At 41.9% G+C, this 17,588-nt stretch overlaps 1 pseudogene; it reads left to right on the top strand.

Annotated features, from left to right (window-relative positions):
• The first annotated feature begins 6,168 nt into the window (after positions 1–6,168).
• Positions 6,169–8,655, top strand: LOC122985665 (annotated as a pseudogene).
• The last annotated feature ends 8,933 nt before the right edge of the window (positions 8,656–17,588 follow it).

The following is a 17,588-nucleotide window of genomic DNA, read 5'->3' as shown; positions in this document are numbered from 1 at the left end:
TGTGAACTGTTCAAGACACGATCCAAGAGCTTGCTTGCTTGCTTGTAATGTGTGACCCCCTGTTGCCAATCAGTCATGTAGCGTGCAAACAATAACGACTTCAAGACTCCCGATTACAAGACAGATAGTTGTGTAGTGTGAACGGTACAGCGATCTGACGACTTTGAAAATCGTGTAGTGTGTCCATGGCATTAATCGTAAACTGTTCCAGTTGTTCACTCAGTGACAGGTAGCAGAGTGCTGCGCTGATCTTTCATTCAGACAGACACAGCAACAGTGGGAATTATGACTCACATATTAATTTTATAATTTAATTCATTTTGGTACAAAGACTCAAAGGTCCTGTTCACACCTAGCATTAACACAGGTGATTGTGATCCAATCACAAATGGACAGCTGCAAATACGTCAGTTCACAAATGGCATTAGAATGCATCTCCACATGCGTCTTGAGTGACTACTTGTGATCAGATCTTACTTCCTTGCTCTATCTGCATATAAACACACAAATCATTTCCATTTGCAAAGAGCAAATTGTTGTTTTTAACCAGCAGGAGGCAGCAATGCGCCTCCTGTGCCTAGTCTGCCGGAAATTAAAAGAAGAAGAAGAAGTAGTTTATGAAGACCGCGGTACGCCAGCAAAGTCAAAACTCTTTGGCAATTGAAATTTGAAATCAGACAGCATGTTTCATGTGTACTCCGTCCACGAGAATCCGTTTTGCTTGTTGTTGTGGCTTCTTCTTGTTGTTTTGCACTTTATGTGTTGGCGTGCGAATGAGTACGTACTTCCTCTTACGGAAAGGATGTCAGTTGAGTAGGTAGTCCTTCAAAGTGGCCCAGGACACATTTGCGTACACACTGCTAGAAGAATGTGGCCATATGTGTGTGGCCCAGACGGTCTGTGAGATTGGATCTCAATGTTCAGATTATCCAAGACTCATGTTAATGCCAGGTGTGAACAAGGCCATAATCTCTGACTTTGTAGTCTGCTCACTTTTGTTAAAGTCCCTCTCCACTCAAAAATGTGTTTTTTTGTACTTCACTCAAATGTTTGAGCTTCTCTGTGCAGAATGACTCATGCAGGTTGACACTAAAAGGCCGTTTTCACATCACAAGTGTGATGTCGAAACTTGAAACCTCTCAGTGCACATACACTGACGATTGACTTTTCATTGAAGTCAGAGACATCTTATGTCCAGCAGTTAAACTCTCTGTACACCTGCATGAATATGATGATTCCATGGCTTTAGTGCTTTAGTGGCTGAGCTGACGTTATGCTTTATATCGCAGCCACTGTGCTTTCAGTCAACAGTGACGGAAGCTGAACTGCAGAAGGCTACAGACTTGGTCATTCACATTCATTTATATTCTTAGGGGCAAGAGCTAGACATCTGGAGTGTATACCTTGTGTTTGCTACAGTAAAAATGCTTAAAGTTTTGGTTTTTTTCAACAAGCAATTCACAATACACCACTGATTAAAGCACATCGAAGCACGAGTGAAGTGTAGTCCAGGAATCCTGACCCTCCAGACATTCAGTTGCACCCTGAGGTGTGTTTAAGATTTGTTTGTTTATGAACTGAACACATCTACGTGTCGAAGCGATGTCTACAGTCGATCTGTTCAAGACACTGCCCAGCTTTGTTGAACAGGTGTTTCTACTGGAGATGGAACGCATGTATTTTTGGTGGTCTCTGATGCTCTGCTAGTAAGAAACATGCGCTTTTACACACACACCCACTGCGTCAGAGTGTAGCATGTTAGCGTCATGTTCGCTCATCAAGCCCTACAGCGGTTACAGTCATAAAGAATTACGACGACAGAACCTACACATTACCTCCCCTCTCTCTCTCTCTCTCTCTCTCTTTCACACACACACACATTCAGCACCAGACCTATCATCCCCATTTGTGACTTTGATCGCAGCGGCTACAAATCCAGCTGGGGGGCTGGGGGGGGGGGGGTGTTTATAGTGTGTAGTTGTCACCTCTGTGTGACTTTAGAGTGAAGGAGGAGGGCGTGGCACCGAACAACATGACTTCCAACTTCATAAAGAGCAGCCAAGCGCAATTAGTACTGTTTTTACACTCCAGCCCTGCTACCCCAGCAGCCCTCTGGCCTTTTCATGTAGGTTTCTCTGCTCCAAAAGGCCAAAAAAAAAAAAGGAGGGATGGGAGGTGGTGAAGCTAATTGGGAGCCACATCTGACACAGGCTTCTGCACTGATGTCAGATCTCAGACCAGATGTGACGTTGTGGGCAGATGAAAGCATTTAATAGACTTTTCCACTCAGAGAAGCAAGGAGCAAGTGTGGGATGGAGGTTTAGTAATGATTCCACGGTGTGGCATTCGGTAGAAGAAGAGATTTGAGGATAATTGGGGAAAAAAACATAAAGGCTTGATAAGACCAGATTTTCTGTCATGAAACAGAATCACAATTGGAGGAGAGGCTGATAAAAGAGGCCGGCTCCTCAGGCTCAGCCGGCTTTTCAAAATGTTTGTTGTTGTTGGTTTTGAAGTTTTCTGAGGACGATAAAAGCACCCTCTGATCATACGGCCTCATTATTGAACTACTCAGAAGGCCACTCATTATGGCCATCTGATAAAAAGAGCAAAACAAAAAAGGCCGATATGTGTTTTCATAGCAAAAGATAAACACACAACATCTCAGTCCCAGTGGCTTTGTTTGCTTACTTTGCTTGCCTCCCGTCCTGTCTGTGCTGCAAAGTGTCTCTTGAGGCTGACAGTGTCTTATAATCTTAACACTCTCCTTCTTTGTTGGATGGGTGAAAGTCCTCTTGGCTGCAGTGTAAAGCAGGGCTTGGACCCAGGAGTCAAACCCTCCACTGTGAAAAGCACATTATCTATTCCAACAGCAGTATATGCATGTTGAGACTTTCATCTTCAGTGTTCAGTTTTCTTGTACACTATGAAGTCTTCATGACAGTTGTGTGTAGTACTCATTTTATTTAATCATGACATTTTTGTTGGTGGATCATGTCTCGAACCATCTTTTTTTCTTTTTTTTTAAAAGACCTTTTATTATTTGCTAGCACACTCTTTTGTTTCCAACATGTCTAATCTGTTTTATTACTGTTGTTGTTTTTATAGTTTTTGATTATATGTTATTGTTGGGTATTTTATCCCAATTTATTGTTTTATTTTATTTAATCCTGGTCCAATTGTGTAAGGCACTTTGTAACTTTGTTTCTAAAAAGCACTGTATAAATAAAATGTATTATTTTATTATTATTCTCAATCTTCCATCTACCCACTAAGGCAGATTGACTTGACTGCTTGTCTTCTTTTGGTTCTAGCAATGTTGTTGCAATCCCAGATCATAGTAGTAAAATTGGTGAGTAAAACCAATAGGAATAGATTCAAAATTCAAGAGCTTTATTGTCACATGCACCATAACACAATGGGTGGCAACATCAAAGGCAGCGAAAGTTGGCTTCTTCCAGCTCTAGTTCCAATTAATGCTCTAATTAAAATATTATTGTAAAAAAGGAGGAAGATAAGAGAGAGGAGTAAGTTGGGAGAGAGTCAATAATGATGAAAATATACATATAAATATACATTATATTGCACATTGGGTGAGCAAGTGCTGTATTGAACATAAGTAATGTAATAAATAATTCTGTTAAAAATATAAATACAAATATTGCCTATAAGAGAAGAGAGTGTGTGTGTGTGCATGTGTGTGTGAGGAGGGGGTATATGAGCGAGTGTGTAGGAGAGGAAGTGAGACAGAGCAAAGAGAGTATAATAATGGGCAAAACTTTGAAGATAAGACCTTGATCGTAAAAAAAAAAAAAAAGAAGTAGGCCTAACTTTTTTTTTTTTCCCCAACATTGGGTTGCAACAGATTTGGCAAAGAGGAACATGTCTCATGAACAAGTCTCAGAACAAGACAGATGACGGATGAATTAAGTGAAAGAAAAAGGAAAATTTTGAATAAGTGTGTGGAAAAACATAACAAATGCAAATCCTTTCAAACAGGGAGCAAGGGAGCGGTCACTAAAGGCTTTCATGCGTATAAAAAATTATGTGAATCATGAGTAATGGCCTCTTCAGTCACCAGATCTCAACACAACTGCACATATGAGGAATTTTGTGTTAGAAATAAAAACATTCAATGAAGACCTATCTTTTAGAATAATGGCAGAGACTTGGTGGATCTGTGCCAAAGTGCGTTGAAGCTCTTCTGGAGGCTAACTTTCTGTTAATTTTTCCTTTAATTCATCACCCATGAATATTTGTGCAAACAGACAAGAAGAAGAAGAAGAGGCAGAAGAAGAAGAAGAAGAAGGAGAGGGAAGATAATTGAATCACTATCAAGTCAAAATTGTCCATTGAGTTGTACATCAACACATCTGACAGTGTTGATAAAAGCTGTACATTATGAATGTCACAACATTGGTATTTAAAAAGAAATTACTGCTAACTTGATGATTTGGAAGAAACCAGAAGACTTTCATCCTTTCGTCTCGACCTTCTACTTCTCATAACAGTCACATGGGGGCATACTTGAACCGACAGACTGCTCTTTCTCACCCACCCTGGCCTGTTGTGACACACACACGTGCACACACAGACACACACACACACACACACACACACGCCCTCACTCACAGAGGGCTCCGACATTCACTCTCACACAGGGAGACACCCCCTCTCTTTTGAAAACACACAATCGCCATTCACTCTGCAAAATCCACACACACCACGTCCTGTCTGCTTGGGTACACTTTATCAACACACACACGCTCCCGCACACGCACGCTCAGACACACACACACACACACTTAACCAAGGGCCCCTCGCCTTATTGCCTCCCCATTTGGCTGGTGCCATTTGTTCCACACGTTTTGTCAGTGGCTGACGAAAAGCTGCTCAGAGCTGGTGGTGCTGTGAGGCCACATGATGGAAGTGGTTGTCCAGACTTGTTGAAGACTTATGTCATGACCTGAGATTTTACTAAGTATTTATCTATCAGAAGTAATGCTTTTCTAACACAGGGAATGTTTGTTGTTGAATCTACTGTAAAAACACAGTGGATTTAAATGAGCCTGTAGCTTGCTTAAAATTTGGCAGTCCCATGATTTTAAACCTGTCTACTGAAAGAATGGCTGATGTAGTCTGCAAATATGCAAGGCCATGTAGTGGTTATTATGTCATAGGAATATTTCCATCACAATAATGGAGTTTAGAATTAGAAAAGTCACATCCAACAAGTTGTTAAAATGTGGCTCTCACGGTCATGGTTACAATAACAACCGTGTGGTTAAGGTGAGGGAACAATTGTGGTCAGTTTTTTTTAAACAATATTGACTTGTGCTGGGAAACAGGAAATGAACAGTGATGTCTCATGTGAAAGTCTGATATTTTGTTGACCCCTTTATTCACCATGACTCGTCCCTACATGGACTTTGTCACTGTATATTAACGTCACCTGTTTTCCCCCTTTGCTCCAGTCACAATTACTATGGCTGCTAGAGGGCTTTGTCAGTAGACTGTAGAGATACAGTATGACTGATTTTTGTGTTTTTCTTGAGAGGACAGTCTTGTAACATCAGGGGTAAACATCAAATTGCATCAAGTTGTTTTATATAATTTCTCTGAACCAAAGAATGTGACTGGAAATATTTTTACTCTCATGATTTTTACCACAGTTTCTACATCTCTCTCTCTCTCAAGGCCTTTCTTTGGGCTTGTTAAAAGCTGGAAATGTAGGAAATTATCAACAATACTAGGAGTAAACAAGAAAAATCACAACTTTTTTTTTTTAAAAAAAGGAAAATTCTTGAAATAACTAAGAAAATCAAAGAGGGGATGTTTTAAGTGCATTTTTACATTTGATAGAGCTGGAATGAAAGTGCTCTAATTCACAAGCGGTATTAAGAATTATTCAAGCTGTTTCTCCTGTGTCAATTTGTCAATTACCAAATATAGTTTTGTGTCAGATGTGCCACATCACCACATGTGCAATACTTATCACTTCTTTTTGATGTAAACTCAATTTTTGCTGCTTGAAATTACTCACATAGACTAAAACTAGAAATCTTTACAGTAGTATTTGTATGTTATCAGTGCCTGTGGATATACTATTACTATTATCACTTGCACTCACTTTATTAATGATGTTAATCCTTAGACCTTCATCAGGAAATGTCCATCATCCATGAAGGTCTGAGAAAGAAAGTTCTTGGAAGGCAAGATCTCTTGGCCCAAGCTCCGGAAGGCAGAGCCACTCAGGATCGAGTTTTTGATCCAGTCAGTGTCTGACATTCTTCCTAGCCCAACCAACCTGTATTGCTGGGAGTCGGTTGAGACTTCAGCATGCCCCCTTTGTCAGAGAAGAGGATCACTTAAATACATCCTCAGCTGTTGCCTGAAGGCTAAGGAGAGGGAACGCTATCACTGGCATCACAACCAAGTCCTGAACGCAGTAGCCAATTCCATCTGCATGGGGATCAGCCAAACCAAACAACCACACCCAGCAGACAAGCCGTTGCATTTATCAAGGCAGGGGAGAAACCACAGGCTCAGGCATGGGTGTCAGACAGACTCCTTGTTACTGCACAGGATTGGAAGCTGAAAGTCAACCTTGGGAAGCAGCTCAAGTTCCCAAAAACCATTGCGGTGGCCACACTAAGGCCAGACATGGACCTGATGTCTGGAACATTAAGGCAAGTTGTCCTGCTGGAGCTGACTGTCCCCTGGGAAGAGATGGAAGGGGTCTATGAAAGGAAGAGGGCCTTGTTGACATGTGCCGGAAGCAGGGATGGCGAGTGTAGTGCATCCCTATTGAGGTGGACTGCAGAGGTTTTGCTGGCCAATCTTTCTACAGAGCCCTCCAGTTCCTTGGCATCACAGAACTGCACAGTAAAAAAGCCGTCAAAAACACCACCTATGCTGCAGATAAGGCATCCAGAAGGCTATGGATCAAGAGGGGAGATCCATGGATTACACAGGCCACTTGGACTCAAGCTAGGTCCTAATCAACCCTGGCTGGGTCACCTAGGTGAGGGTACACAATTGTTGAAAAATCCGAATCACCCAATGACACCAGGTTACATCACAGATGATGTGTCCAAGTGCATCCTAAGATGTATGTAATAACTAGCTCAGTCTGGCCTAGCCAGTGACATTCAGGAACATGCTAGATGACTACCACAGATAGTGTAGCAACAGCAGCAGAGACTACAGCCAGGGCAGGAAGAGATAGTATCCCTAACTGCAGCCAAGAAGCAATGGAGTACACCCATGGGTGCCCAAGAAGGTATGAGAACACCACATGGACTGATACACAGGCAATGACCCAAGCTAACGGAATATCGACCATGAGTGCACTTTGTGTATGCTGCAAGGTCTGCAAAAACCCACATGGCTTGAAGATCCATCAAGCAAAAATGGGACGCTTGAGGGAGTGCTGTACAAGGTCTACAAGAGGTGCCCCAGGCTTTTGCACTGTCTTCAAGGTGATCTGGAAAAGGGGGAAGGTAGCCCAGCAGTGGAGAGTTGCCGAGGGAGTATGGATCCCAAAAGGAGGAGAACTCAAGTAACATCCACACTCCTCAGAGTTGAAAGCAAGGTATTCTTCAGTTTTGTTGCCCAACGTCTGACAGAGCACCTCCTGAAGACCTCTTTTATAGACACCTCAGTGCAGAAGGGGGGCGTCTCAGGCATACCTGGTTGCCTTGAACACACAGGAGTTGTCACCCAGTTCATCAGGGAGGCATGTGAAGGTAGAGGAGACTTGGCAGTCCTGGGGCTTGACCTTGCCAAAGCCTATGAATCAATAGCCCACAAGCTAGTGGAAGTAGCAATTGTCCACCACCATGTTCCAGGAAAAATCAGGGACCTCATTCTGGATTATTACAACTGCTTCAGTCTGAGAGTCACCTCTGGACCCATAACATCGGCATGGCACTGCTTGGAGAAGGAGATAATCACAGGATGCACCATTTCAGTTATCTTGTTCACCACGGCCATGAACATGCTGGTTATGTCAGCAGAAGTGGAGTGTACAGGCCCCCTGACCAAGTCTGGAGTCCGACTGCCCCTCCATCAGAGTCTTCATGGATGACCTGATGGTGACAAATACTTTGGTGCCTGGATACAGATGAATCCTCCAAGGCCTTGAGGGACTCATCACATGGGCACAAATGTGCTTCAAGCCAGCAAAATCCAGGGCACTGGTTGAAACAGGGGAAGGTAACGCATAAGTTCTGCTTCTCCCTAGGAGGCATCCAGATCCTGTCTGTTACCGAGTAGCCAATCAGGAGCCTAGGCAAGGTCTTTGATAGCACCCTGAAAGACATTGCATCACTCCAGTCAACCTGCTGGGACTTGGAGTCCTGGCTGATGGCATTGGACAAATCAGGGCTGCCAGGGAAATTCAAGGCCTCGATTTACCAGCACGGCATCCGTCCGTGTCTCCTGTGGCCCCTGCTGGTGTAGGGGTGAAACCACAAGCTCAGGCAAGGGTGTCAGGCAGGCTCCTCATCACTGCATGGGATTGGCAGCTGAAAGTCAACCTGGGGAAGTAGCTCAAACATTACAGTGACCACACTAAGGCCAGACACGGTCCTGATGTCTGGAACATGAAGGCAAGTGGTCCTGCTGGAGCTGACTGCTCCTTGGGAAGACTGGGTGGAGGAGGCCTATGAGAGAAAGAGGACCAATTATGAAGACCTTGTTAGCGAGTGCCAGAAGCAGGGATGGTAGGCACAGTGCGTCCTATTGAGGTGGGCTGCAGAGGCTTTGCTGGCCAGTCTTCCTACAGGGCCCTGAAGCTCCTTGGCATCACAGGACTGCACAGTAAGAAAGCCATCAAAAACAATGATCAACCCTGCCTGAGTCACCTGGGCAAGGGATATGATTGTTGAAAGATCCAAAACACCCAATGACTCCAGGTTACATCACTAATGATGTGTCCAAGTGCATCATAAGATGTATGTAATAACTGAGGACTGAGACATCTTTAATAAAGACGCAGGATTTTTTGGTTTTTCTTTGTTCTGTAAAGAAAAATGAAATGCATAATTACACAGCGATAACACCAGTAACCAAATTATCAGACACGCTTTCAAACTCTTTATGCCAATATTGGTTTTTAGAAGTTCAGACAGGATGGGGGTCAGCTTCACTCAATCTTTGTAACTTTCTGAAACAGAGAATCCAGCAGTCATGCCCACTGTTCATCATCCCCATCACTGTTTAATCACACTGATAACCACTGTGCTGACAGCAACAGAGAGGCTAAGTGTTTTCAGGAATGAGACAAAAGGAGTGCAAAAAAATTCTGGATCAATATCTGTACAACAGCCGGTACTGATCTGTCCTGATAGATTGACCACATTTTAATTTTAAGTTTTTAATAACTACTTCCACCCTTTCCTTCACAGTGATCCCCACCTTTAAAGAGGGGGAAGACAATAACTGAAAGAGTATGAGGCCTTTTGATACAACGGGTGTTGCATTGTATGAACCTGTCCTGAGAAAGTATATTTTGGCTTTCACAAACACACTACTTACAGGTCAACACCTATACTATTGCATCTCATCCTCCTACAGACACCAAGAAGTTTGAACCTACCATCAGTACCTGGTCTTATTTGTGGTTTCCAGTGCTGCTTCAAGTCCGTGTCCCTATCTGTCTGTCTCTCTCTCCCCTATTCTCTCTTTCATTTATTTTCTTTCCCTTTTTGTTTATATTTCTCTCTCAATGCCTCATCTTTTTTATCAGCCTGTGAAAAGTTACATTCATTGTTGTATCTGTATGCACATGCATGCACGCACAAGACTAGAAACGCATCTGATTATGCTCACACGAACTGGACAGACCACACACCAGCATGCACACGGCACATGTGGTGAACACACACACCTGAGCCACACTTGACTCAGTGGGTGGTGGAAAACTCGCCTGATTCCATCAAACCTCTTTAAACTGCGAAGCAATGAGCACTAAGGTGGAGAAGGGTGTGCTATTTAATCGGGGGTTAAGGAGTGAGAGTAAAGAGTTGGCACTGTGATGAAGGTGAAACATGCTGGTACCTTCACCGCCCCGTTAAAAGTGTTTTCAAATGTCTCTTTTCCTCTTTATTTTGAGTTCTTACATCTCGATTTCTCACATGTCTTTCCAGCAGCAAACCTTAGCCTTGAAAGCGACTGTAAAATTTTAATCTCATGCTTTTGAAATAGCAAATCACAGAAGTATTTCCAGTATTTCTTTTGTAAGAGGTGTAACACATTCACATTCTCACACATTCTCATTTATTTCCAGCACGTTTGTACGGAAAAGTGGGCGTAAATACTGTATTTCTGGAAATCCCCAGTCAGCAAAGTATCCTGAGCAGTGTGAGGATTCCTGCACAGAAGGTTGTATAGACTGAACCTGGTGACCCTTGGCTTGTGCTGTCCCTGAGCAAAGTATGCAAAGTCTCTTTGTCCCTGGGTTATGCTTCAGCACTGGCTTGTGCCTATAGAGCGTGAAAGCGGGGATGTTTGTACATATTTGTATAAAAAGGAATGTATGTTATTCAGACGTTTTTCATACAAGACATGGTGCACTGGTGCATGATGTGCAGACACCAGTCAAGAATGACATTATTTCCCTGCTAAAATTAGAGATTCAGATTCAGACAGACAGGAAGATGAATTAGCTGTACCTTGGTTAGGACTTCAGCATTTGTTTATGACGTCTCCAGTTTAAATACATCTTATGTTTATAATTTAGAAACAAATGACTGTTCTGGACTCTTTTTGAGCAGAAAGTGATAATTCTACATCTACACCAGTGGTTGCAAAGCAAGGGGTCGGGACCCCCCATGGGGTCCCAAAATGAATCTGAGGGGTCACAAGAAGATTAAAGGGGCAAGATAAAAAATAATTTATTTTTGCTTCTTGTGAAATACTGGATATTTTGGACCTCTCAAGACCTCTAAAATTGTTAAATTGAAACAGTCTAAGAAAGAATAATCACTCTTTTTTTCACCAAAAATGTCAGAAACCACTCATCTACGCTATGTTTGTTATTAAAGTAGATGTTTTTAATAAAAAATAAGTGAACACAGTGTACAAGACATTGCCATGTGTCATTCATTTTACCATAATTTCATCAGTTAAAGAGCTAAAAAATAGTTCAACAGGAAGAAAAAGCCCTGTTCATTTTTACCAATGTCCCAAAATAATGTCAATATTCAGGTGAATTTATTGCACATACTGCTGATTCATCCCAGTAAACCATCACCTCAGTGCCCTTCTCCCATCCTTGGTGACTCTCTAGGAACGTCTCAGGGACCACAAGAAGGTTTTTGGGGGTCGAAGGTAAAAAAAAGGGGGATGAATTTGGTGGACGGACAGGAAAGGGGGGTGCCCATGGTGTCTGGGAGCAGATGGCGTGCCTCTCCCTCTCTGTTTTTGGTGACGTCCACTGGGAATTGGAGAGGCCTTTAAGCATTCCTTTAGAGGCCAGAGACAGATAAGTGAGTTATGCAGTTCACCACCATCTGGGCTCAGACAGCGCCTGGGCTGCAGCTGACAAGTGTGTGCGTGTATGTGTATACTATAGTAATAGTAGTGGGGAGGGGTAGGGGCGTGTTTCCATAGCGATAGGTCCTATTCCTGGAGAGAGGTCTGTGCATACACTCGCACACTACCCTCCTCCCCGGTGCTGTGTCGTCATTGTTAACTCAGATGCTGACTTTGAGAAGGTTTTTTTTTCTTTTTTTGTCCCTTTTTTTGTCCTCCAGTCCCCACCGTCATTGTCGACAAATTTCGGCCCATTCTTGTGCAGCTGACAGTGTCTTCATGGAACATAGCATCTGTTGTGAAACAGAGGGAGGGAGCGAGGGATGATGGCAGGGGACCATGTTAGGTTTGCCAATTTCCCTATTCCCATCGTTCAAGGCTTTGTGTGCATTGTAAGATACTGCGCTGCACTGCCAATTCTGATCTGCGCTTGACCTGCTGCATATCTGCCTGTTGTTATTTATGTTTAGGTCTTCTCTTTCAGTCTTTGTGCAAATGCATCTGTGTGTACAGTTCAGGAGAAGTTTTGAGCACTGCATTTTGTCTTCTAGCTGCCTTGTCACTTTATTTTATCAATGAACGTTATTGTTGCAGTGAGATAATAATACAGCTTCAATCACTGCTGCTTCCTCTAACACCACCACTGCTACTACTATAATTTCCACTACAGTTACTAATGGCGAGAAAACTGACAACCCACCATGATATTAATGACTTAAGCATGAAAAACTGCAGGCTTATAAAGCAAAACTTCCATGTGAAAAACTTTCACAAGTTAATTAAAAAATTTAAGATTAAAATTAAAAAGAATATTTTATTTAAATCTGACGCAGCCTGGACAGAAAAAATTCCACTCCCATAAAGTAGGGGGATTTACAAGAGACAGATAAAAGAATTATTATGACTTCTGTCACAACTATGTGTCAGCAAAAAATGCTGAAGCCTATATTTCCCACAATGCAACTCAATAAAGACATTTTAAAGTGGTGTTGGAGTAAATGTTGACATCTTTGAAATTCCATGCCCCAGTTTTTTTTGTTTTGTTTTGTTTTTTTAACTCAGTTAAAAAATCTATCATCTCTAATTTTTCCAAACTTTTGAAAACTCCTTCAGAGCCACAGAAAACAGTTTACAACAGTTTGCACAGGTTAGGTAGCATTCCTCATAACATATAAACTGACCTTTATTTAAAAATTGGTGTATTGCATTTCATTTTAATACAAGTTTTATTAACTGATAAAAGTTGTTGATGACAGCAATTAATTGGTATATGTTATTATAAAGTTAATTTATTCATAAATCATTTATAAAATACAAAAAAGCTTCATGAACATAATCAAGAATAGTCAAAAGTAATTAAACACCAATTTAATTCAACACTGCTGAAGGAGCTTCTTTACTAAAATCCCAGACACTATAGGACAGTTGCATGGTCATATTCTCTGAATAATACCCTGTGATGTGATTTCTTGGAAGATTTTGTCCATTTTTATCTTTGTCTGGCATTTGTTGGCATTCTGATGTGGTGATGGGGTACAGTGCCATCTCTATAAGCTGCTGCTCAGCCTCTTGATACATTGATTTCCATGTACACAATGTAGACTGAATACCCACTGTGTAAGTACAAAACCCCAAAACACACACTGAGACAGTTTCCCTTTCCCTTTACTCTCCCTCTCTCTGTCTTAAGTCCTCTTCAAAGCAGCCTACCGCCATCACCTGCTTCTCTTTCCCTCCTCAGCCAACTATTCATATATCCATCTATACACATTTATGTGTGTGTGTGTGTGTGTGCACACATGCATGTGTATGTGTGTCTAAGCAGGCCTTTCCTGCTGTGTAATTGCAGGCTGTGTATCAGCCCATTGGTGTTGCCCTGCGTGTAGACTAAAAGATGTTGCTAATCCGCCAACAGAATACAGCAGGTCAAGCAGCCAGCAGAGGCTGAATTCAACCCCAGGACCACAGCCACAAATTAGGATGGGCTGACAAGGCCCAGCGGCATTCTGGGTATTGTTGTGAGCTGCCAACAGGCCTCTAAAGCTTCTGCCCTTGTGTGAAGGCACAGCCAAGGAAAGGTGAAGATTAATAGTGGCTTGGTGACCTGGGAGTACGACAATAAATCTATATTGCCACTAAATGCTGAGTACGTCATAGGGCACGCACACACACACACCATCAGTAACATGTGAAGATTGTCCAGGACAGATCCAACTTACAAACAGAACAAGACAAAATTTGACATTTCAGCTTCTCCTCATCAACTTTTCTCAACTTGCAAGCAGCTGATTAAAAAAAGAAAGCGAAATAAAGCAACCATGACCTCCCAAGAAAAAAAAAGATTACAGATCCCATTTGAAAAGACAACCAGGCCTGAACATGATGCTAGCGAACGCAGGCAGCTGAATGCTAGCAGGATGAACCCAAACTCTGCCACTCTTCGGTGTTCTGCTGCCTGATGAATGATGGTCCTTTGTTGTGTGTCCCATAAAGGCTGCCGTGGCCATCCCTTTTCATAAGACCTGGCGAGCAAATGTGAGGCGTGAATAGCATTAGTCCGAGTCAGTACACCCATAGCAGTGTAGCCAGCCCTGAAAACACAGCCTGCTAGCCCTCCTCCCCAAGTTTTATGAGCCAAGATGATTGAAGGAGAAGAAAACTGCTCTGCCCAATAGAGAAGGACAGGGAGGAGAGGAGCAAGGAGGAGAGGCGTCAGAGATGGATGGATGGACAGATAAAACAGAGACAGCAGCCGCTTGACAGAGGACTCACATCCCGTGCAAGACGGGATGTGAAGGGGAACAGGTTTGGCTCAGGGGGACTGAAAAGGATCCTGACAAAAGGAGAGAGCAGAAGAATGGAGGCGGAGGACTCTGGCTGTCAGGACTGGCGCTGGGATGGAGTTAGATCTCATTTCTCAAGTGTCATCGCACTATCTGTGTCTCCTCCTCTCTCCTCTCTGTCCAATTACTGCCACAATGAGGCAGGCCTCTTCCTGCAGAGCTGCATATGGCTCTCCGGTTGTAAAGCCATAATTCCCGAGTGAAGCTATGCAGTTTTGATAGGTACAGTATGTGTGAGACTCAAAGGGCCACAGTAGGTTGTTGTTTGACTGAGTGTGAGCTGCTGCTGCTGCTTCTGCTGCTGCTGCTGGGACCGTTCATCTCAACATGAATTTCTCTGAACGCCGATATGCCACGAGTCACACGGACCACAAGCAGCAGTGTAGGATTAAATCATCTGCTGTTAAATTCACACACATTTACCACCTTCATTTATTGAAACTGACATACATTAGGGCATTTTTTAACAGAAATGTGAAGACTGATTTGCTAACAATAGGACAATGCTAATTACTTTTCAGTTGAAGAGACTCATTTTGGCTCTGATATTTTAAATTTTAAGAAAACTGCTGTTCAGCAATAGAGAAACTCTAATTAGGAGGTTCAAAAATAGTGTTTGTGGTTATTAGGACAAACAGCACCTTTATATTTTAGTTTGATTTATATTCCCCTGACATCTGTGTTGTGAAAGCATTCAATGATCACATAGTGTCACTGGCCGTGTGGTGTCTTCTGTGGGAATGCAGCGCTCGTAAAATCACGCACACACCATATGTTGATGGTACTCTATTGACGGTTCCACAGAGACCAGTGTTTCGTGTGACTGCGGTTTGGGGTCAGCTGCAGAATAAATCAAAGAGGCATCAGTATTTTTATTAAGGACACTTTGACAGCTGGGATGCTTGATAACATGATAGACCAGGTTCTTCAACTGATGTTGTTTGCTTGATGCTGAGCTGGATATTGACTTTGGCAAAAAGTGTGATGCTTTACATGACACCACATGTCTCACTTTCACTTATTTTAATTATTAGCTTCTTTGATTTAATCTTTCAGGTTGTGTTGAAACATGTTCATGTGCATACTGAGATATAAATGACTTTTAAAGAACCTGATAATAGGGATAGAGTGTGAATATATTGCTGTTTTAAATGATTAAACTTAGAGTACGTATAATGTGATATAAATAGAATAATATAGTACAATCCTGACATTATAAACCTTTTTCACATATATTTTCAACAGATATTTTGACTTAAAATAAAAAGCACATATGTAACTAGTAACCTTAATAATGGCTCCTGTCTATTTGGATGAAACAGGGTCCTGGTACTGATCACCACTGGGACACTTTAATAGAAATGAGTCATGGTTCATTTTATAAGTTGCACTTGTTCCTGGTATCCTCAGGCCTGAGCCTGTATGTAAGGCTTTGTGTGCATTACCACAAAAACAAAACAAAACTAAGATTTTTATAAGTGTACAGATATCCATTTTAATCTGAACCAGTTTAAACATTTGAATAGAGTTTGGACATTATCTGTTGTGGCAGAACGAATAAGGATGATGGAATTTAGAGCTGCTTTGGCGCCAAATCAATAGCATGACCTTTTCACCTTTTCAAGTTGTAAAACATGCTGATCTGTAGAGAATAGACATCCTTTAATTGATGCTCTTTACACTGAAAAAAATGTCCATCTTAAGTTGATTAGTCTTATGTCTAAAAATACAATACTGGTTTCTTTTTTGAAGTGTTAACCTGCCTTTATCAAGATTTCTTTTAGACATTCCTCACAATTAAACAATAAAAGCTAGTTACAAACACCTGTATAAAGAAAATATTTTGGGGATATTTGACCCACTAACTTGTTAAAATGTGATGTTTTTGCAGTATGCATGCATCAATTGTACCAAATTCTTTCAAACATTTCAAAAAGCTTCAAGTCAACAGGCTCCTTTCTTTCAAATGCAGAACTTACATGCGTGCCTGCTCATTTCAGCCTGATGGCTACTGTACTCTGCTGTAATGAGGCGTGCTGTCTCAACCAAAATCTCACTGCAAAAATATTCATTTTAACAAGTTCTGGTTTTGAGCTCTTCTTAAAACAAATTGGGAAAATTACAGAGGGCAGAAGTTTTATTTCATCTGCTCTCCAAAATGTGATAAACCCTCCACTAATGACATCATAATATAATACTCTGTTAAATTTCACATAGGCTATAATTCTGTATTTATATCAACAGTCAGAAAATGTTAAAAAGAAACATTTTTCAATGATAATCGGTTTCGTTATGGCAGAGAATTTATTTCCCCATTTCTCCCAAGAAAAACAAGCTTTTACAGCCCAACTAATAGACCAACTCTCTGATACAGTGGGCTGTGTTCTGCAGCGCAGACCACTATACATTCAGCCGCTCGCTCCATCACGTTGTGAAACATTGTAAAGGATCTGCCTTTCTTCTGGGCAGCGTTAAATCCGATCCCCTTGATGCGTGGGGAGAGCAAAGTGAATTAGAGATTGAGGTGGGAGGCTGATTAACCCCCCACCACCCCCACCACCTCCACCCCCCCCTCCTCCTCCTCCCTTCCAACCGAGACCAAAGTCGAGATGCAAAGAAAAGGAGGAGACAGAAAGAAGATATTTGAAAAGCTGCCACGAGTTCCCTGTCACACCGCCTCCTGCGTGGATTGAGCCGTGCTTTGTTACCCACAGGCATGAATACTGAGTGGATGTAAAGAGAGAAAAAAAAAGCCAAGGAAAGTGAAAAAAAAAGAAAAAAGAAAAGCACTGAGGCACGTCTGCATCTGGAAAAAAAACAACACAAAAACAAAACTTGACCTGCAATACTTCTGCTGTTTTGTGATGCTCTTAATGTACATTATTGTATTTACTGTCCCCATTGCTCCGTTTTTTTCCCCCTGTGATATAGGCTACCTTCAATTTGTGGATATATGGAGATAAAAGGTGTGATTGCCAATAACGAGCTCTGCAGTGGCCACGTTACGTTCAACGGCATTTATTATAGGCTACGTGATTGTAGCTATATTGTTTAACAATAATCCTATAATATCGTCATAGGGACTTGAATATGTATGTCAGACTCTCTCTCCAAGTTTTACTTCGTATTTATATAGTATTTTGGTTTATACCGGATGTCTAATGTTATATTTAAGGACTCAATAAGTCGTTGGAAATTAATCTATAA

This window comes from Thunnus albacares, chromosome 7 (genome assembly GCF_914725855.1).
Source record: "Thunnus albacares chromosome 7, fThuAlb1.1, whole genome shotgun sequence".
In the NCBI taxonomy this organism is placed as follows: Eukaryota; Metazoa; Chordata; class Actinopteri; order Scombriformes; family Scombridae; genus Thunnus; species Thunnus albacares.
The sequence above is the reverse complement of the archived record's forward strand: the minus strand, read 5'-3'. Positions and strand labels throughout refer to the sequence as shown.